Source organism: Cyanistes caeruleus, chromosome 9, assembly GCF_971803275.1.
Source record: "Cyanistes caeruleus chromosome 9, bCyaCae1.hap1.1, whole genome shotgun sequence".
NCBI lineage: Eukaryota > Metazoa > Chordata > Aves > Passeriformes > Paridae > Cyanistes > Cyanistes caeruleus.
In genome coordinates, this window is record NC_141709.1 from 19,473,490 (window position 1) to 19,496,791 (window position 23,302).

The 23,302-nt window shown below is 37.2% G+C and overlaps 1 protein-coding gene across 2 annotated transcripts in view; it reads left to right on the forward strand.

Annotated features, from left to right (window-relative positions):
- Window positions 1-1,122: 1,122 nt before the first annotated feature.
- The window catches only part of LOC111932828 (uncharacterized), a 316,058-nt gene continuing 293,878 nt past the window's right edge, over window positions 1,123-23,302 (forward strand). Inside the window, exons 1-3 of one of the 2 annotated variants that reach the window (XM_086841536.1) lie at window positions 1,123-1,205; window positions 3,057-3,166; window positions 5,183-5,295. The gene's annotated coding sequence lies outside the window, so the exon portion shown is untranslated. Of the gene's footprint in view, window positions 1,206-3,056; window positions 3,167-5,131; window positions 5,296-23,302 lie in introns of those variants that run through there. The other variant, XM_086841534.1, reaches the window with a different exon arrangement.

Here is a 23,302-nt window from a genome sequence, read left to right on the forward strand (position 1 = left end):
AACTTGAGAAGATCAGATATGTATGTAGTTAACATTCATTGCAGGGAGAAAGCTTTATGGAGATCTGTCTGTGAGGACATTCCAACAGCCCTTGGATGAAGTTGGCAGTATTTCTAATTGTACACAAATATTGAATCCTTGTTAGCTGCAGTCCTCCATTTCAAAAAGAGGAGATTAAGCAAAAATTTCAAACATTATCTTTGTAATTTAACTAATTTAATGTATTACATTTTTTGTGCCTGAATTTTTCTTTCTGTGATAAATTTTCTAGATTGATATGTATCTCTTAATGCAGATTTAACTGTTACCAATAATCACATCATGCAACCTTAGCAGTTGTTTCTCACATGTGGTTCCCTTTTGCAAAATCAGATCTCAGCTGAGATCATCTGATCATCTGATGAGATGTAATTTGTCGACTGCCCCCTAACTAAGAGCTAGAGTTGAAGTTACTGTTTTTACCTAGAAAGTAATAAGAGATCCACTATGGCAGCATTAATTTATCTGTATCTTAGGGCATATAAAAGGGCACATCACATTTTAGTGTCTATGCAAATGAAAGGTTATGATATCTGAATTTGGGAATTTTTAAGCACAGCATAGAACAATGTGTCATAGTGACTATTTTCTGTATAAATAAACCTTCTATATGATACCTCAGTCTTTTAAATATAAATTACTTTTATTTTCATCTCACGCTTCAGAGTACATACCCAGTTTTCCAACAGTGATTTTTGGCATGTTAGTTCCTGGGATCCAAAGAGAATCCTTCTGGGCTGTTTTAAATCATGCTTGAAGGAAGCAGTTATTCCACGCTAAGTAAAACATAGGCTGAGATTCTCTCAAGTTTGCTCTCTAGTCTCAGGGAGATTTGAGGTGTTATGTTTAGCAAATAACAAACAGTTGAGACAGATGAGGGCAATCTTCCTCAAAGCTGTTGCGTTAGACTGAGACAAGACTGCATCCATGTACAAATGAAAAGTTTATCTTTGCAAGCAGCAATGCTATAGTTTGACTATTTTTCAATTAAAAGTTGGATTCCATAGTGCACTGAATCTGTCACAGTGAAAAATGTAGGCTGATTGTTAATAATACTGCTCTATAATTATTGCTATTATACAGTCCAGATACTTCATGAGGGCATGATCCCCTGATTCTATTTGGTTTTGTACAGACCACAGAAGAAGCAATTCCTGAGCTGTAAGGTTGGTAAGCTAAGTATACGAATCATGCAAGTAGATGCAAGAAGCTTTTCTGTTGTGGCTCTTGGTGTTGCTGAAACTAATCTGTCACAGTGAGAGCTGCCCCTTTTAGCCTTAACACTGCACGCTCATTCTCATGTTTTGACATGTCAGGTGCTGAATGACTAAGAGTGAGCTTTTTTGTTAAAGAAGGTGGTTTTCAATATTAAAAAAAAAACCCTTTTAAAATATTTTCCTAAATTTATAGAGGGTTTAATAAAAATTTTCAACACATGATTATTAAAGTATATTGCCTTCTTTAAAGCAGAAAAATTAAAGAAACCTCCACAAAATACTTCTAAAGTAATTTTAGAGTGAAATAATTACTTGGAGGTGCCTGTGGTATGAAATTCAGAATCTTTTTCCCAGGGATATATAATTATGGATGGAAGAGAACAAGAAATTGGTGTAGACAGGTGTTCTCTCACAGCATCATCCCCCCATAGTGGACTGATGACAAGTGAATACTTGTAGTGTGAGACAAAATTCAAGTTTCAATGTTTCTTCTCTGGCCACATGGCTCATAAGGGTGTAAAACATATATCTTTGTCTGGCCATCCATCTATTTGCTAGAAACACATGTTTGGCAGTCTTACTATCTTACTATCTTACAGTCTTACTATCTTAGCCACAACCTAGACAGCAAGAACCCATTAGAAGACCCCTTTTAGATGCTAGTTGAAATATTTAGATTGAAAAATTCCATTTTGTTTTAGAATTTTGCTGAAATTTTTCTGCTGTTCAATAAGGGAAACAGTGCTTTGTCTGTATTCATTACTTTAAGTTATTGTGTTACTGAGAATCACTGGAGCTTCCATGCAAGAACAAGGACTTGCTATTTGGCAGCAGTGATAAGCATGTCAGGGCACAGCTTTTAGTGTTGTCAGGAAGGAAATGTGAAAGTTTGGCTAACTAATCAGCTGCTATTAAAAATTCAGTCAGTTTTTGCTTGTTTGCTCCAGGGAGGGTTGTTAAAGTTCAGCAGCTAAATTTGTCAATTTTGTGGATTTTTTAAATTTTTTTCTCTGGCAAGATTTAATCTCTCACTTCTGGATTGCATCACTGAGTGTGGGGGTTGCACCCCTAGAGTATATCAATATCCCTTCCCTTCCCTTCCCTTCCCTTCCCTTCCCTTCCCTTCCCTTCCCTTCCCTTCCCTTCCCTTCCCTTCCCTTCCCTTCCCTTCCCTTCCCTTCCCTTCCCTTCCCTTCCCTTCCCTTCCCTTCCCTTCCCTTCCCTTCCCTTCCCTTCCCTTCCCTTCCCTTCCCTTCCCTTCCCTTCCCTTCCCTTCCCTTCCCTTCCCTTCCCTTCCCTTCCCTTCCCTTCCCTTCCCTTCCCTTCCCTTCCCTTCCCTTCCCTTCCCTTCCCTTCCCTTCCCTTCCCTTCCCTTCCCTTCCCTTCCCTTCCCTTCCCTTCCCTTCCCTTCTTCACTCCTTCCTTCCCCAGAGGTGCTGAAGCACAGCAGACCTTTCCTCTAGTGATGCTGCCAGCCCCAAAATGTGCTGGTACATTTAGGCTCTTCAGCGCCAAAACTTAGAGTAATAATTAACCTTCCGGTTATCTCAGTGACTTCTTCTGTATCCTGAGACCTCATTTCATTTCAATATGAAGAGGCTAGGAAATGTAATTTGGTAAATTCTGCATGGGAACTGGGAGAAAATGGTAGGAAAAGGTTGAAATGATGAGGCTGGGGTGAAGAATAGTAAATGCAAGGAAGATTCCCAAGAGACAAGGACAGGAAATGCAAATCAGTAAAGAAAGCTGGTGATTGTTAGTTGTCCTGGAGAACTGGATCCTAATCTCATGTTTTTTCAGATGGAGAAATCTTTTACTAAAAAATCAGATTAACTGAGGTCTACAGTAGCAGTGAAACCCTGATATTTATCTTTGGCTGGAGACAGAGAAGGCCAGGAGGAAGAGCAAAGGTGAGACAGTTCTGCTGCAGGCTGTTTCTAGCCTGAGACATACTGGGTTTTGCACATGGTAGCTTTTTTGTGTTTGAATGTAATTTCTGCTATCAGGGACTTGTGTCCTCAAAGGACAGATCCTAGAAAGTGGAGGACCATTCCTGAGCCTGTGTAGAAAAGCTTAGGCCTACTCCTTGTCTGTGTGGGCAGGGAGGGAAGGGGAGAAAATGGTCACTGTCTCTTACAGCCAGAGCTCCCAGCCCTGGAGTGCTCATATGAAAGAAAGGCTCTCCAAGGAAGTGTGTTAGTTGTCAGTACACTGTGCAGTGTTCCCAGAGATGGAGTGCTGGAGCAAACTGTGCCATCAGCTAGGTGAGGCTCAGCGTGGGCCATGGGCCGGGTGCTCCTCACCTGTCCAGCCTGAGCTAAGCCTTACCCAGCAGGAACAGCTCATTTCAAAGCAGGAGCTGGAGGGAAAGCAGCCTGCTGACCCCACCACAGCTCCTGGAGAAAAAGAGTGTAAAAGCCATAGTTTTGTAAATTAGTCATTCCCTACTTGTCTACATGGGCATAGTTTGCTGTTCTATCTTTAATGAAAATATGGGTTGTTAAACTGCTGCTTTGCCAAGTGGGAGGATTAGGTTTCTTGTTTTAGCCTTACAAAACTTAGTGTAATTACCTCCTGGTTCATTTTGATGGCATGAGTTTTTGTTGTAATTCCCATGAATTTAAACCCAACCCTTGTTGCTGCCAATGGCAACAGGATTACACTTGTGTCAGCTGACCCAGAAGAAGTGTGTTTTCATTACCCCACAGAGGTATGCTCTGATTTAGTGAAGTACTTCATAACCACAATAGGTCAATAGGAAGTACACTTGAACAAATACGGTGTTGCATGATGCTGAATAGTAAGGAGAAACAGCGTTAGGCATCTCAGAAGAACCCAGGATGAACAGATATTTTTAACCTTATTAGCTCTGTGCCTCAGCTTCCCACTTGTAAAATAGTTTACAATTAAATGAACCAAAGGGTTGTTCTGAAAATAAATTCATTAATGTTTGAGAATTATTCAGATACTATGCCATGGAGTGCAATAGTCTATCCCACAAGTAAATGAAAATTCTCTGCTCTGTAAAATACATTTTTAAGCGAGTATGAAATGACGAAGATGGAGGACCACTCTCTGAACAGTGAGAATAACAAAAATACTGAATAACTGCCCTGTTCCTTTGTTGAGCACCATCTACCTCGGTTGTAGACTGAAGCGATTATTTCCTGGGGGAAAAATTAGTAATGTACTTACATAATTTAAATCCATATTGCAAAACCTGAATTTAAGGGAATGAATTAAGATATGAGTGTTAAGTCCTGCCGCACTTGCTGCCATGAGCCACCTTTTTTCCCACATTCTTTAACCTTACTTGAGTTTGCAACAGCACTACTCCTTTAAGCTAGAGGGTTTTTTATAAATAATATAAGTTTGTCTATCTATCTGTCAATCTATCTATCTATCTATCTATCTATCTATCTATCTATTTGTATATTCTTCAAAGTTACCAATTGAATTCATTCCATGAGGAGTCCTTACATACAAGGGCATAATACTCATCTGGGTATTGAAATAGCTTAAAAAAGTATGAAGCAGCCTATGAAAAAATTGAGATTATAAAATTACAAGTAAAATCAGTTAAATTTGATAGTTGGAGGTAATTTTCTGTATTACACCTGGGAATTCAGAGGTGGAACAGCCATTACTTCTAGTGGTAGCTGTCTGGCCTAAACCTCTATATTGCACTGTATATCTTTACAAATCTAAATATATAAAGTGCATTAAAGTAATTCTCAAAATCTTCTGGTTCAAAAATTACTTTTTGAACTATGTTGTTGTGGAAAGTCTGGCCTCTATTGGCTGTGCACCCAGCATCCCTCAGGAAGGAATAAGCAAGATAAAATGCTTGTCATGTTTTTCCTAACTGCTCTTAGTCTACAGCAGGACCTTACATATCCACCTTGCACCGATAAATGCCTCTACAGACACAAGCTTTGAGGCCACGTGGTTGAATCCAAGACTCATCCTCCGTCCCTGCACCAGAGACATCCCCATGAACCTCCATCCTTTTCCTATTAGGACCTGTGGGATGGAATGGGTAAGAGTACTTTTTAGGTAACTGCACAGATATTGTTTCCTAATCAAATGTTGCATTTTCTCCAGGATAAGTGGGGGGGAAGGTACCACCACATCATAACTACTTGTATGACAACAAAGAGTATTCTGTTTAAGTGGCTTCCCTTGTAGTCTCGACCTCAAAAACCTACTCTTAAAGTCAAACAGATTAATAAAGCAAGGGCATGAGCCATTAGTAGGCAAATTATTTATCCATCTGACCCAGGTAGTTTCACGTAAAGAGAGATGAGAGGCACCATCAGACAAAACAAGCCAATATTTCATTTCTATCCTGGTATTCCTGAGTGGGTTTTAAAAGAAATTAGAGACAAAAGTATTGGACTATATTTCTCTGGTTTTAGTTATGTTAGGGCACTGCAATGCAGTTATATTTTTGATTTTGTATGTGACTTTACTGATTTGCACTGTTTTATTGTTATTAAAAGTATTTCAGTTATATTGATGATTAAGTCAGATTAGTCACAGATAGGCTGTGAAGACTTCCTGACACATAATAAACCCTTTTACTATTTTTGATACTAGAAGAGAAAATTAAAGAGATTCTATTTCTGAAATAGTAAAAGAGAGTCTTATCTTTCCAAAGTCTGTGTTGATTCAAAACAGCTCTTGGAAATAATACAAGCAGAGCACAGCACAACTGAGGAAATGCTGGAAATGGAACATGATATACATTGGCTTATGTTCCTCAGCAGTGCCTGTGGAGTGGCCATAAGTGTACTCTGGAGGAAGGCAAAACTTGAACTCACTTAACTGCCCCTGTATCTTTCTCGGTAGGATTTAGCTAATCAATACATCTGTAGATGTAAGAATTTTGGCAACTTAGCCAAAATCATGATTTGCTTGATTTCACTGACCATTTGAAGTAAGAAGACTTCAACGTCATTTATGTTAAGAGCTGTTTGTGCAGCAACTACTTGTGAAAAATGTGCCATTTGCTTAGAAAACCACTACAGTTCAAGACTAAAAATACTGTACAGTATTAGTTGATTTGTTCAGGGTGCTTTTCTTTCAGATTTGTTGCTAGTTCATGCTCAGAAGATATATGCTAACTGGTCTGGTCTCCTGAAACACAAATGTCTAGCTAGGAAGCAAAAACTTGTATCAGCTGGGCAGATATAATTAAAGTTTCAGGCTTACTTCATACCCAGGTGGAGACTTTGAGAGACTTAAGGGAATTTAGTGCTAATCCAAACCTAGTATCTCCCAACTGACGACATGATGGGCAGCATGGAACTGTAATTGGAAGGGCATTGGAGGGGGACCTGGAGAGATTATAGAGGAGCGAGAAGAGAGGATTAGACAAGCACAGGAATAAGTACAGCAACTTCGGAAAATTACCTAATGCAATGCAGTCCTTGTGTCTTTGTGATATTCAGAATCCTAGGCTTGTCAGAGAATACAATACCACACACCTTTCAGTTCTGTTCTAGAAATCTGCATCTGAGAATGCCAACTGTCAAAGCCTTTACAAGCTAAAGGAAGCCGCTTAGGAAGATGTAGGCAGTTAGCTGACAATGCCTCCTGTTAATCCTGCCATGTATTAGAATCATCTATCCTTATCTCCAGATCTGTCAAAACAGGCCAGGTGATCAAACTTCAGGATGCTCATCCGTGCATCATGTGGCACACGACCTCAAAGACACGGGCCTCTGTGATCTACCAGCACCCACAGATCTTGCTTAATATTCACACAGACTCTTTTAAAGGATTTTTTGGGAAAGTTCCCTTTAATTGAAATGGCATCTTCCCCATCTTAGAATTCCTCTCTACCACGTCATATAATCATATATTCCAGCAAGTGCTCAGGAGCTACTGCTAGGGATTAAGTCAAAGCTTGCAAACATGTGAATCCTCCTTTTATGACTTTGCCTCCACCTCATTTTCCTTATGTTGCTTTCACATTATCTTCATCTCTTCCAATACAGCTTTACTTTTCTTTATTTTTATTGGTGCTTTTCTCCTTGATCCTGTCCCCTCAAATCATTAATTTCCTGTCTTTGGTTTGGAATGGATCTGTATGCTCTTCTTTTACTGCCAGTCTTCTTGCCTCTACCCGATGATTAGCAGTCTTTTCCAGGCACACTGTGAGTACCATTTGGCATGCAGCAGAGCACCAGTCTCAAGGAGCAGACACCGCCCAGAGGAACAGCATGGGACACGCAGTGAAACCAGATGAAATCCAGTACGACCGCCTGAGATCCAAGTCAGAAAAGGCAGATTTTTAAATTAAATATTGCATTGCAAGGTGAGGGAAGGAAGTTAATGAGGTCTGTTCCCTTAGAATAAAGGGTGTGACATATTTTTTCTTATTTTACTATTACTAAATTTATTTTTAAAGTGGTTGCAGATGAAAAATGGTTTCACTCTAGTTGATCCAAGAAGAAAGATAGAAACAGGATAATCTAATAGCTCCAATTAGGGAAGAAACTGAGATGGGTAATTCTGTGAAGTAATCTTTTTTGTTGATAAAATCCTGTTGTGACTGCACATAGAAAACACAGGCAACCAGAAAGAGTTCCTCTATTCTTATCACCAAGCTCTGTGTAGCAGCATTGCCAGGACAGTCTCTAGACTGCTCTGACCTTACACAAACTCATTGCTTTCTGCTCATTGCTTACATGTCTCCATCATGCTTTCAAGCATGATTCAGCTAAAGCATTCTTTTAGAACAATTTATTTTCTGAAGTCCTGTCTTTTTTTTTTCCTTTGTTTGGTTTGGTTTGGATTTTTTTGTTTACCTTTTTTCCTTTTTCTTCTTTTACAGCTATGCTATGAATCTTTCAGATGACTTAAGCATAAGCAGACTAACAACATCTGACTTTTTTTGCCTTTAAGTGCTGCCTACATTTTATGGATGTCTCTCTGTCTCAGCTACACCTTCAATACATTGATTTTTTAAAATCTTTTGCAGTGATAGAACCCAGAATTTATCAGGAAAGGTGCAGTTTCCACCCCAATTCTGTTGAGTAGTCTATGTTTAGGAAAGATTCCTAAGCCTGGAGTGATGGGGCTTTTTCATCAATGTTGTCACACTGTACTATTGGGAATGACGTAATAGCTTAGCTAATTAAATTCTAGTAATATGCACTTACGTGGCTGATCAGTACTAAAGCTATTCATTTTATAACATTTTAATCTTTAAAATGTTAGAAAAGCTATTTGAAATGAGTGGCTTACTGTAAATGAATGGACAGAGACCACAGTCAATAAGTAAAGTGCTCATTCACCAAAGTGCTTTAGCAAGGTTATATTTTGTTAAGGATTTTGAAGCTGGACATTGTGTTGAATTGAAGCCCATCAGCCATTTCTGTCATTTATTTAGATTTGCTAAATGATCTGAAAAGAGATTCAAATGCCAGCAAAAGAGGTTGAGCAGAAGGACTACCAGGCTAGTCCTCAGTTCTCCTACTGATGTGTTTTGGATGCCACTGAAAGCAAAATGCATCACATTAGGTGACCCACACCCTACATCAAAACCTTGCCTTTGGTTTCTGTTGCTTTGAATGTGAATTGATACAGTATATGAGACATGTGTTGCCCCACAAGTAGATGGAATGTAACCCAAGTACACAGATGATGCTGGTACTGCTTGGAGAGCAACTGTTTGGCTTGAAATCTTTGCCCACGAATTTCCTGCAAAGGTAACAACCACTTGTTAGTGACACTTGGGAGAGGAATACACAAGATAAAACATGAGTCAGCCCATAGAATGTAACTTTTCAGGTAATGTTTATTAAACATTATCTTTCTTGCAAAGCAGTACACTGGAAGAACATCGAAATGACTTCAAAGCTTCAGAGATAATTTTTGTGTTATATTTTAACAATGTGTTTTATCACTATAGCTCGCTATAGATTTGCTTCAAATATTAAACAGGCTCTGGCTATAGTAGTTAGCTGAATTGTTTATGGGATCAAAATCAAACTAAACGTTCAGAAAATTTTCAGCAAGAGATTCCAGTTAATGAAAGCACCATTTGTGATGTGCTAAAACATGTATACACATAGGTATTGCCCCATTTATCAGACATGAGAGCTAATTACCTCATCCACTGCTATATTTCTTCCATCCTCTGCATTTCAATTCCCAATATTAACACATAGGTGGTCAAGCTGACCATTGAATAGCCTACATGAGCATGAATGCATTAAATAATTTAATGTTAGAAGAGTTTATTAAACTGCCACATTCTAATCAGCATGCGTACCTGCCTTCATTAATCTTGCACTGGTCCATGGTGTGTCTCCACAGCCGACATAGAGTGTGCTAATGTTAATAGGAGCTCTTAACAAACAGGATCAGTTAATCAAGGAAAATTTACTATTAGCCACATGACCATGCATACCAAAATCTAATTACAGTCAGATTTAACCTCTTCATTACTGTATTCATCCAAATATTTTTGTTATCACTTGTGATACAAAAGTATTCCAAACTGAGGCATGATTATACTCATTTGAACAGGAAATACTTCAATCAACTCATATTTATTAAGAAGGGAGATTTTCTCTTTGCCATGTTTTCAGGGTATAATGTTATATGGATTATATTTATTGCCGAAAGTAAAAAAACCTAGAACCACATTTTCTCACCCAAAACCTGGCTACAGAAATAATTGCTAGAGCAGAATGTTGAAAAACAATCTTCACTATTCTGGATTAATTCAGATAGAATTTAGCACTTGGTAAATTGTCAGTTATCTTTGGATATGGTGGATATGATGAGAATATACAGGGGATTTAGCAGCCAAATTGTTTTAAGTTCTTAAGCAATGCTCTTCTTTCTGATATCAATTGAACCATATTATTTTATACTAGGCTATTTCCATTAGATCTTAGACTGTGATAAGCAATTAAGCTCCATCAGAGGCCAGGATTCTTTGAGTTAGTTCAAAGAATGCGAAAGGTTGGAAGGAACCTCTAGAGACTTAGTTCTTGATAAAGAAAGGGTAAATGGAGATAATTCTGTTTTAGAGCTATTGATTTATTTTATTTTATTTTATTTTATTTTATTTTATTTTATTTTATTTTATTTTATTTTATTTTATTTTATTTTATTTTATTTTATTTTATTTTATTTTATTTTATTTTATTTTATTTTTTTAATTTTTTTTTATTTTTATTTTTTTAAAAATATTCTTTTTCTGTATGCAGAGTATTAGTTGAGGGCAGAGAAGGTCAAGTGTGTTACTTTAATTAGGAATTTGCATAGTATTTTGGGTGGAAAAGTAATATATTTTAAACCACAGTAGAGGTTAGAATTCTGAACTGTATTAGACTGATGAGAGGGTTTGCATGGGGAGTTCATTGGCTGAACAACACCATATCACTGCATCTCTGGTGCATAGTAGGAAGTGGGAATTGGATCTTAGCCTTGCTGTCTTTTGGGTATGGATGACCACCAGCCCTGGGGACACTAGTGAGGCCTGCATTAGTCTCTATAGCCATATGGTCTTTGCCATCGCACCTCTCTCCTGTTCTTCCTCACCACTTCTCCATTCTTCCTCCTTCTCCTCCACTCTGCTGTTTAAATGAGTAATTTCTTCAAAGGAGATGAAGTACTGGAATGATTTTGTCTGCGGGAAATCAGTTTGTAAAAAATCTGTTTTTTGGTGTACACTGCTCCATACCAGTGGTAAATAAAGGGGTCTTGTGAGCTTGGGTGAGTCAGCCCAAGATGGGATGGTAGAGCTGAGTCTGGGAAGAGAGAAGAACATGCTAAAGCGTATTTTTTTTTTTTCTTCTTCCCCTCCTACTGTTCTAACACTCTCTTTTTCCTCCACTTACTTGTCTTTGTTATATAAGTATTTTCTTCCTTTCAGTCCTATTGTTCCATCATTTGTCCTCTTGCATTTCTGTATCTCATGTGTTACCTTTTTCTTGGACTACTCTTCTTACCTTACTTGCACCCTTAATCCAAGATATGCTAAAGCACTCCTTTGAAGCTGCATGAGTGTTTGAGGTGTTTTGCACCTGTTCTATGAAAGACTTCTCTATCAAAAATAGGCTTTTTTATTTTTGCAACTGTAAGCTAACATTGCTTAATGCTCTTGGTAGATGGCCATCACCACCATTATGTCTTACAGAAAGCTGGGACAATCAATTAGCAATTAAGAACAAGGACTATTTCTCCTTATCCTATTTCCTCTTTTTCTCCTCAGGAGAGGCTTTTCCTCTCCTGTCCTGTCCTATCATCTTGTAGTGTCATTCTCTGTACTGATGTTTCAGCTTCATTCTTGATACAAACTGAGGAATTCAATGAATTGAATTTTTTATGGGTGCCAAAAACCAGATGAGTCTCCGTGTTTGCTCTGGCACAAAAGCCTCTCTCTACTAAACTATGTACTTTTTAAGGTATGTGATTGCATTTGGAATGAAGGCGTGGCTGTCACCCAGTTGGCTGTCACTTGCTGCAGTACATGTACTCTCAAGGCATCATTCACACTAGTTGATGAATTTTGGGGAAAGTGCTGCGGTTTTAGGTCACTTGCAGAGAAACTGTAGGATGAAGAGAATTTGACTGTTGTGAATGGCATGTAGTGATGGGAGACAAAAGGGACTTCTTGCAACTTAGCTGGTATGTAGTTACAGCACTGTTTTCTTCAGCATATCCAGCATTCTAAAATATAACATTTAGGGACTCTATTAGCATCTGGTGTACTGAAAAAATCCAATAACACTGTCAGAACTAAACAGTAGAATAAATAACACAACGTAATGAGAACAACATCTGATTCTTCATTAGTAGAATATCCTTCCTCTGCACTGCTTTCTTTTGTACTACTTCTGCTTTAGATTGCAATTGCTGTAAAAATCTGTCCACAAAGGAGAACGCTGATAACTTGCTAAATGTACAAATCCAGCATGATAGAAGAATTTAATGCAATAGTATATGACTCAAATATAATGTAGTTTGGAAATGTCATATGATAATCCTACATAAAACCCTATTCATCAAAAGGCTTCTGCTGTCAGGTCATGATGATGCTTTGATTATTTTACACATTATTTACACTAGATAGATTTAGAAGGCATATTCTATGCATGATTCAAGATGAAAAGTAATCCTCTAAAAGAGAGGGTGTATTCTTTGTACAGATGTTAATTTTGATCATAGGAAAGGGGGGAGAAGTACTAATAAAATTGGTCAGGACATAACAGTATTTTGAAATTACTCTTAAAAAGCGAATGGATGTATAACGTGAAAGTATTTTTAAAAATTTAACAGTACATTAAAGTAGCTGCCTGAGTTCTGTGACTGGGAAATTCTAAGCTAAAGGAGATATGACATTTGCTGTAATGAAATCAGGATGGCTAGAAAAAATGTCTGAAAAGGCCCTAGACTGAAGAAAAGAGGACAATTCAGCAAGATTTGTGGCATCATATGTCATGTGATGGTACTGAGCTTATAGCAGCTACTTAACATTGGAAATGTGAGTTTATCAGTACAACTGAACAAACAAAAGCAAAAGAGGTAGAAATGACCCTGAGTCCTGGTACTGTGTGTGCTGACCACAGACAGGTTGTCTGTGGCAAGCAGTGTAGCAAGAGATGCCAGGTATTCATTAAGTGATCAATGAATGGACCTGGAGATCTGAGAATTACAGGCAAAACCTATGAATACGTTAGAGATAATGCAACATTCCTTCCCCTTCCCCTTCCCCTTCCCCTTCCCCTTCCCCTTCCCCTTCCCCTTCCCCTTCCCCTTCCCCTTCCCCTTCCCCTTCCCCTTCCCCTTCCCCTTCCCCTTCCCCTTCCCCTTCCCCTTCCCCTTCCCTCACTGCCTTGCTGTGCTCTGCATTGCATTTTGAATAACATTTTTTTCTTCTAACAGCTCCCTATAAGGAACTGGTGATATGTGTTGTCCTGTAGATTCACTGCTCATCTGTTTGGATTCACCCAGGCTCTGTGTGGATTGTTGATTTCCACAGGAAAACTAAAATAACTGATTCAATTTCCACTTACTTTTAAAGCATCTCTTGAGATTTAATGTTTCCTTCTATCCTTGACTTAACAAGCAGAATTCTACCTACCTAGGCTGATAAATATTGATGTTATATTGATGATGCTGAAATCGTATTTTGCCATAAGGATTTTAAGTAAATGTTCTTAATGTAAAACTTCAATTTATAGTCTATATATCAGGAGAAAGTTATTAATTAAAATCATAAGCTTTTCCTTAATTATGTATAGGAGTTCCAACAGTCTACTGCCATATTTTACTGAAGTAAAACACTAAAAAGCGTTTTCCACTTAATATTGATGTGTTTTTATTATCATGTTCACTGAATTCTCTCCACACATCAAATAGCAGAGAAAATAAAATGGGATATAAACAGTTTCAGAAAATTAATGCTATAGGGAATTTGCTGAAGGAGCTGGAAAGCCAGATTAAAACATTTTCCAGACCTGCTGAGAGCTTATCTTAACACATGACCAAGATAATTGTTTTATTTTCCTCTCCTGAAACATCTGGAATAAGTTCCTAAAGAGATAAGAAGTGTATGCACAAAGTGCAACTGTAGCATAGTGTTACACTCCCACATAGCTTTTCATTTAATGTGTTTCAACTACCACCTGGCCAAACAGAGATGGTAATATAGTGAAACATGTTCAAGCTCGAAGAATTGTTCAATCTTTTGCTATTCCCTACCACTCCTCACATGATTTGTCTCCTGCTTCTTTTTCTCAAGGGCTAAATGTTGCAGGGAATCACAGTTTCTAGTCAGCAGAGTAACCACAACAAAGCTCTTCTGGAAATGAAAGCTACATCCAGCCTCTTCTGCTTTTATCTGTAAATGAAACACACTCTAAGCCTGTATTTGTTGTTGTAGGCTGTAATATCTAGGGGAGTTAGGCACCCTTTTATAAATCTCATCTTGGAAATCCCATCTGAGGAGAATTATTTCCTTATTCTTTATGATTATAAGGCATTAGCAGATAAAAGTGTTTTCACTGGGATAACTTATTTGTAGCTGAGCTTTCCCTTAATGAGAATATGTTCAGTTTTCTACACTGCCTGTGATTTACACACTGAAGATATAAGCACATACAGCTTGAATATACAGAAATACTTGTATTCAAAATAAATTATAATAAATTTTAGATTAGACAGTGGTAAACTGTGACATGCTAAAGGAAGTGCTTTTCTGCTGGAAAGCTGTATTGTGCCTTTTTGTGACAGCACAATGATACAGAGCTGTTCATACCAGATACGTCGGGAAGCAGCAGTGGGATACTGTGCTGGGTAGCTCATGAACAGCTCCAGGCATTCCTTCCAGGAAAACTATATGAGAATGATGCAAGACTTGCATAACTACACTTGTTAATTCTTAAAAAAAAGAAAAAAGGGAATAATTATCCAATTGTAGTGAATATGTGTGTGACACAGAGAGATAACTCACAGCTTCTTGATGCTGCAAACTTACCTGCATAAATTCTCGTAGCAATGAATGTAAAAGGGCTGTGGATACCAATGCAACTTTCTGAGGAATTCTGTTAGAATTGCCCTTAGTCTGCTAAAAATTAAAATTAAAGCTGAGCTATTCCTGATTGGGTGATCTAATTGCTTTGTATGTCAGGAGTCTGACTTCTGCTCCTTCAAAGAGAAAGACATGCCAGCAGCAGTAAAATGTCTTGTGTCCTGTTGGGAATTAACACCAGAATTGTTGTTCCAAAGATTTTTCTTGGAATAAATGCAGTTTCTGTAACTGCCTCCTCAGCTTCTGAAACACTATGAAGAATTGAGTGAATGAGCCCAGAAGGTATCCTTCAGCATCGTCTCCTTTAACCTTTTTATTCACAATTGAAAAGTTTTACAATTGAATATTTGATAAGATAGATGATAACAACAAATTCTACAGGCTTACTATTTTTTTTTAAAGATAATTTGTCAAGAACTGCACGAGTTTTTAAGTCAGATCCCATTGCTCTTTGAAATAAGTTTGTATTTTAGGAAAATCATTTGCCTGAGACAAGACCAAATATGCCTTTAGTTTTGAAATGTTATCTAAAATTTGCATATGGTCTAAACCAGACATTTGACTTTTTGCTTTGCTGAGCTTTTTGCTTTTTACTTATTTTCAAGTAATTCCAAAATTAATCTCCTCTCACCTCTCCTTTTGCAAGAACTGCAAGTGAGTAAAAAAAGATCATATTTTAAACTATTAGTTAAATAGTTGCATTTAATTTAATAGTTAAAATATTAAACTAACCTATTCCTTTTAGGTGACCAACTTGCCTATTACAAAGAAACAAAAAGAGAAGGAACATACAGAGATAAGCCACACAGGAGTTACCAAGAGTAACAAATGTTCATACTAATGTGTTTCAGAGAGCCAAAGACAGATATTTAAATCCCATTTCAGATCATGTGTTCTACAGATCACAAAGGCAGGAAAGCTCTACCTTGACTCAGGGTTTTCCTGAAAGCTAATTCCTGGATCCAAGTAGAGTTTTGACATGATTATAATTCAATCAGATGATAATGGTCCCATCTGGCAGTAGAATAGCAAGTCAGCTGAGACTGATGATGACATTTTACCTTCTCCAAATTCCTCACTCAAGAGCTCAAAGGACCTATAAATTTGATATCCAGCTCTTCTTCTTCTCTTCCTTTCAGCACAGCAAATTTTCAGTCCTTTTCCTTATTTTTGCCGAGACTATTCCTACATTTCATCTCCTGATGTATGTTGTAAAATCTTACTTATTTCCTCACTCTTCATAATGCAGTAACTTTCCCCACCTTAATTTGGCAATGTGATGGCTTCTTATATGTGTTTTGACTTTTAAAATATTGTCTTTATTTAATTCTTGGTAGCCTTGAGTAGTCAAGGAGTTAAGTATGAGCTTGCCTGTGTCTGTCCCATTTCTGCAGCCCTTTCCATAGGAATGAGGAAAGCAAGACAGAGGTAGCTATGCTTTTTAGATACTGATGCAGATTTTCTCAGAGGTAGCCCAAATGCCATTACTTGTGTTGTTTAGTCTGGCATTTACTATCTGAATACATTAGTACCATACACTTAATTAAAGTAAACAGTGATTAAAAGTCTGATGATGCTTCCTAATTCAATACCAAGGTCTGTACTCACAAGATGAGACTGAGATTTCAGTTTTCTGAGGAGTGAGGTTTGGATGTGAAGTTCCTTGTCTGTGCCATTTGCTTATTTTTGCCCATATGGTTATTCCCATGCCTTTGCTTTAAGGGAGCTGTAAGCCTTAGGAGGAGAAGATAGTAAGGGAGAGAGGAGTTTAATCCAAGCCACTTTGCTGTCTCTTTCCCTGCTAAACAACTACCAGTCTAAACACAAGGGTGTGTGCCTGTAGAAATGGGGGAAGGCAGGAGCATGTGTTAGGGAAGGGACAGGAACCTCCTAAACTCACTTCATCCCTGACAAAACTGATACCATGAAAAGACAGCATGTGGTAGAGAAGAATACAGCATTTGTGATCTTGCACTTCTGCAGATACAAGCAGCTTATCTTGCCATAGGAATGTTCAGTGTAGGATTCTTGTGTTGTTTCTTGTTGTCCACCCAAATCATACACTTTTGAAGATAAAAACTTTATCAATGTGTAGTGCTCTGCAAATTTTCCTAACAATTTTCCAACAAGCTCTCCTAGGCTTTATTTTTGGTGTGCTGGCAGCAACAAACATTGCAGCAGGTTTTTCTGTCTGACACCTCTCGCTAGTCCTGATCACTATATTTATCGACACACAGATTTGTTTTTTCAAATCTCAACTTCAATCATACTCATTTTCTCCTCCCTGAAGATTGCTTGGCACTAATCTGAGTTTGGTTTGGTTTGGGTTTTTGTTTTAATGATGCTTCAACAGAGATTGTTGAGTTTTGAAAACATAAACATCCCTTCCAGCCTATCCAGAAAAACGCATTGGAACCTAAACAGAATAATCCTCCATCTTGTAGGGTCATTTGATGGATAAACAAAACATGTACTCTGTTGATACTTTTCTGGAACTTACCTTTACTTCTAACATCTTTCCTTTGACAGATTTTGTCATCCTCACTTTACTGAATGATACTGTACTCCTCCAGTCATTCTGTACATCAGAAGAGAGCTATGAGAGCAGTGTGTGCATATGTATGAAAGAATTTGATCCACAGTGCTATTGGCTTGTTGCTGCCAATATTGTTAGGGTCTTTTTCCTCTGTTTATTGACTATTTAGTTAATATAAACTCATAGACTTTTAATTTTTTTAAGATATGATATACTTCTAAGCTTACTTAATTTATATGAACATTGTGTTATGAAACTTGATTTTTTTCCTAAGGAAAATATTAAAAAGACAATTTTTTTTGTTGAGCCAGCAGTTCTGAATTACTGAAAAAAAATTAAATTAGCATCATTTCTTCATTCAGTCTGTAGTGCCATATCACTGTATCTGAGAGTCTAGATAGGGGGGAGACATTTGAAATTGATTGGGAGATTCTCTTTCTTCTGTCCTTTCTAAAGAGTTTTTGGGAAAGGGAGAAGTGCTTAGGCTGTGGGGTTGCAAGTTCCATATTCTTACTCCTTCAGCATTAGGAGATTGCTATAAAGATTGCCTTCCCTGTGTTTGGTCTTGTTCCCACACTCCTGCTGTTGACACCATCACCTGCCTACTCCCAGACTCCCCCTTATCTGCAGTGAAATGCAAATCTTGTTCAAATTATGATAGCAATCTCACACCAAGTAATAGCTGTTTTGTTGCAAACCATCAGTCATGTATCCCATGTGCCCAGGGTTGTCACCAGATACAAAGAATAGACAGGTCAAATCAGCTCTCTTAAAACTAAGCCATTGGGTCAAGCCTGACACTGAAAGCCTGGGTTCAGTAAACGTTGAAGCTAAGTTGAAGTTTTCCCACTTGGAAACCGTCATTCTGTGTGTGCAACAGAGAGGATTTGAGGGAAAATAGAGAATTATAGAAATCACTCAATGTATGCCAGATCCATCCATAGAATCATCTCAATAGTATGAAGAAACTCACTGGAGAGAACAGGTTTTAGGTTCATGCCACTTGTAGTTGCCAAAGTCTATTTTAAGCCTTTTATTTTTTTTCTTCCTCTTCTCACAGTTTGTTTCCCTGTGCAGCCAGTTTTGTGTCTGTGCAATTTTATGTCTGTTCTCAGCATTGCTGACAGGGAGGTGGACACAAAGGGTGTGCAAAGGAAGGTCTTCCTATAACATCCTCCCGAAGAGAACTTCTGCCATTCTGGGAAAATACTTTGTGTAAACAAGGACTATCTGTGTTTTCTTGACTGTTCAATGTAGAGTAAGGTGAAGGGCTTTAGAGCTTGAAGGCATAGGGCCTGTACTTTACATCTACTGATGGTTTTATCGTGCTTCTTTAAGTATAGCCAATGAGGCTTCATTTCAGTACTCTGTAATGACAAAAGCGCCATCTAAATTATTTTTTTAAATAATCACATATAAATTTACACCCATAAATGTAAGGGAAAATGCTTTGCTGCAGATGAGAATCTATTTCTCATTTGTTAATGGCTTATTCAGTGTCAGTTGATCCATTTAGCTGCAATGTGTTGTTTATTTCATAAGGTTTTTGAAAGAATGCTGTTATCATGCAGACTTTTAAAATCATGCCAATAATAATATGCCATTAGCTAAAGAAGAATGCCATGATTAGATCTATTCCTAAAAAAAGGCAACCAGCTATGTTGATAAATTGGTGTGATCTCCTTGCTGAGTAGTTGTTCAGATTTGCCTTGACTCAGTAGTCCCAGTAGTAAGTGGACTAGTAATTTAGCTTCTCTCCATTTTCTGAATATCATGACCTCTGCACCTTTTTTTCACATTATCGAGTGAGCATTGTATTTTCCACACACTAAGTAATACATACAAAAACTGTATGTATCTGTCTAAAATTGGGAGATGTTAAGGATTTTTAATATATATAATTTTATTACTTTCTTCCTCTGTGCGTCAAAGTTCCATGCAGAGTGCCTGTTTTTACTTAGCTTTTTTTCTTTTTATTACCCAGAACTTTTCAACCTTGTGTGATCTCTTTAAAATTCCCTTTAGAATACATAATTGTACTCGATCAATTTGTTAAAGGCTTTTGAAGTGTTAAAAACGCTACATTAAAATTATTTTCTTTCAGGTTTTATGTTAATGAACATAGGTGCTATTCAAAGCAAAGTCAGTGTGTCAAGGGAACTTTAACTAAAGTTATTCATACATAAACTAAAAAAGGAAACATCTTTAGTGGAGGAAAATACATTTAATGAGTAAGTGCAGCACACAATTCCTCCTTTCAAAACTGTCAGTTCATATTGAACCTCCATTCTAGATATCTTACAATTACTTTGTCAACAGAAGGTAGAGTAGTGATGGATGATACATTGGTTCTTGAAACCAAACTTTCTGTGAGTTACTTAGGCTGAAACTAAGTGCTTTTACATTCCAGTCTTATTGATGATAGTGGTTTTATATTTATCACCCTGTCATTTCAGTTGACTGTATCAGCCTCTTCAGTGCAGGAATATGGACACTAATGGAGGTGTGTCCTTAGTGTTCTAAAGGGTCACAGACTCATTCCACTAACACGTTCACAGCCCTGTTATAAGCTTAGAAATCATTTTGCCATTTTAAACAGTAATCTGCAGCTGTAGGTGTATGAGGCCTGGGAAAAGCATTTTCCTACTGGTCTTTTTAGACCATTCTACCTGTTTGACACCGAATAGGCTTCTTTCAACTTTCACTAATAATAATGTTACTGTTTTGCAACCTGCCCTATAATAATCGGAATTCTACCAGGGCCTTGGGAGTCTAGGATCAGATTGCAGCATTTATTTATAAGAAATTCTGTCAAGAATCAATAATAGTCTTGGGTCTCAAGTTCCTTCTTTAATAATACTTTGATATGATTTGTCACAAGCTAGCCCACAGTATCCACCAGATTTTATTACTTAGCTTGCAGCACAGTCTCTCATCTTTGAGTCATGAGATCAGCCATGGGGAGACCTTTAAAAAGCTATATTCTTTACTGTTTGGTTATTACAGAAAGTCTATATTACTCAATAATATCTTTTATAAGGTGTGCTGTCACATCTTCACATAGATGTTTAACCTCGATGTAGATATACTGAATGCCTGGAGGCCATTTTAGTGACATGGACATTGTTTTTCATGATTGGATGCCAAATGTATCAACAAAAACAACAGAAGTTGGGCCTTATTTTCACAGCTTGGTAGTTCTGACTGAATCTCATACAAACTGTCGATAGCAACTAAGATTTTATTTAGAGTGCAGAGTGTAACATTTTTATTACTTGAAAGTAGCAGGAATTCTGTGAAAGCAATTTAGATTACTTTCCACTGTAATATCAGTTCCTAAGGTTCTACTGTGTATCTCAATAAACAAGATCCTACTGTGTCACTCGCATATTGTGGTTCTAAATATATAAGATTTAACTCAGACCAGAAATTCAGATTGTTTCAGTTGGCATTTATTTATACAGATGGTTTACAAAATGAATTATATGTATTCTTGACTTAAGGCACAATATGCTTGATTCAATGAAATTTTCAGTAAAGTTTGTTAAAAAGTTCTTTGAGTCAATGCTGTCTAACCAGCTCATGAAACTCAGATTCTCATCTTCCATTTTTTGTGAAATTAGGAACTGAGAAATCCAGGGGAAGAAGGAGGTTTGCTCTATATACCTTGGGTGTCATCAGTGTCATGCATGACTGGTATCAGTGAAACAAATTACAGATAAACACATTTTCATAAATCATGAATAGGAATTGGGGGTGGGGGGGGGAGGAGAAGCACCTTTCATTTAAAATGCTTTTCTTATTAAAGTTTTCTGTTAATAATAGGAATGAGCTTGTGTATATATCTGTATTTGAAGGTTTTTTCAATTTGCTATATACCCATGTTGGTTAGAAAACAAGGAAGCCTTTAAATTAGGGCATGGGTGAAAATTGAGTTCGGTTTTTTTGCCAAAAGGACAGAACAAGAATAGAAGCATGCACATTTTTCAATACTGTTCTTAGTGAGGATCTTAGAAAAAAGTAGGTGTGATCATATAATTTTAAGATATTATATCTCCCTGGTTTATAATTTTTTAAGCCTGTCCCAGTAAAACTTGAAAAGCAGGTAGGTCTTTGGGAAAGTCAATTCTCATGTATAATAAAGCTACATGACCTGTTTTAGCTCAGAGCTAAGAATACAAAACTATTAATAGATCCACAGAGGGTTGTAATACAGATATTAAAAACAAAAATAATTCTAAGTTATTTATTAAGAGTCCATAGTAAACGTTGAATTACAGAAAGACAATCTTGAATTGATTCTAGAAATTTCCAATGCTTTGTTTTGGAAATGTAACATTTTCATGGATTGAAGTAACTTCAAGACTGAAAATACACACAGGTTAAAGATTTTTACTCATGAAAAGCTACTAAGATTCTTCCCTTAATAAGAATTTAACTGAGAAATTTCCTTCCTTTTCAAGTTAACCTAAAACAAAGAGTTTAGTTACAGATGCAATCTAAAATGTAGTAGTCCCATAATATCTGAAATCCAGTACTAATTTTGCAAATGTTTCACATTTTTGACAGGATCCTTGAAAAGCAAGTCCTGAGGAAACATAGAAATGTGTAATGTTAATTCGTAAGGTAAATTTTTAGGCACTCTAGTCAATTAGTTTTGAAGCATTTAAAAGATTATTGTCTAATTATGTCTGTGATATTTGATTTATATTGAATGGGTGAACTAGAAATATTAAAAGATATGTTTTCCAGTAGTTTTGGAGAACTTAATGTATCTGGTACCACCAGGGAGTTCCTGTGTTTGTATGCACATACAGGTGCACATGTACACACACATCTATGCACATGAATATACCTAAATATACCTTCACAACTAGTGAAGCCATTGCATTTACCTTTTATAGTTTTACAGCTATATAGACCATAGTCTAACTTTCAAATATCTGAATAGTCTACCTGCAGGTAGCATTGAGTTAGAAAAGATATATGAAAAAAAGACATCAAAAAAGAAGCCTGGACTGGCCTATGGGAAAAAACAAAATGGTATGAATTAGATCTGAACTTGAACACTTCCTATATAAAATAAAGGAGAAAATAATTGGGAAAGCTGTGAAGTTTATGAAAAAAAAAAATACTTATAAGTGGGTATTTAAAATTAGAAATAGAGAGGTAGTGGAAATGTGGCTTCCTGCCTGCATTTCTTAAGGTAACCTGTAGTCTAAATGTATGAGAAAAAGAGACCATGTCAGCCCTAGACCTGCCTATTCTAGCTTGACCTTAAGCCCACAAGTTGAATCTGTTTCATCAGAACAATTTGTTCAGCCTGTACACTGTTTGTTTTCTTAGAGCTCTTATCAACCTCCCTGAAGAACCTAAGGAAATATGTCCTTCACATGATCAAAATGAAGATGTGGCCTGTCATACAACCTGATTTATACCTGCCACATCCCTGCCTAGCAGGTATTTGGTTTTTTTCAGTGGCCTCCTCTGTAAATGTGTTGAGAGAAAGTCCATTTAGCTGGCCCTTGGTGCCTGCAGAAAAGGGAATGTTATTGGCTGCATCTACAAAGCTTTCCCTTTCCAACAGGAAAGGACTATTCTTCTCTAACACGCTCTGCCAAACTCATGATTTTCATTTCCTCCGGTTTCCAGCAGTGTACCGACTATCCCTCTAACAAGACCATGACATGTGCTTAGTTTTTACATCATTGGTAAGCAGGAAGGAAAATAATAAAAAATGCACCAATTATGGCTTTTTAATTTTATAAAAGCATAGTGGACACATGCATACCTTTTACAACTAGTAGCAGAAGCAGTCTCTTCAAGATCTTTCATTTTTACTGGTTCTGGAGACCATTACCAAGATACAAAACTAATCAGACTACTTCAGATCCTGTCTCAGTCTTTTTTCCTTGAATTCCTTGCTATTTTTCTTTTTTCCTCGTGATTTAG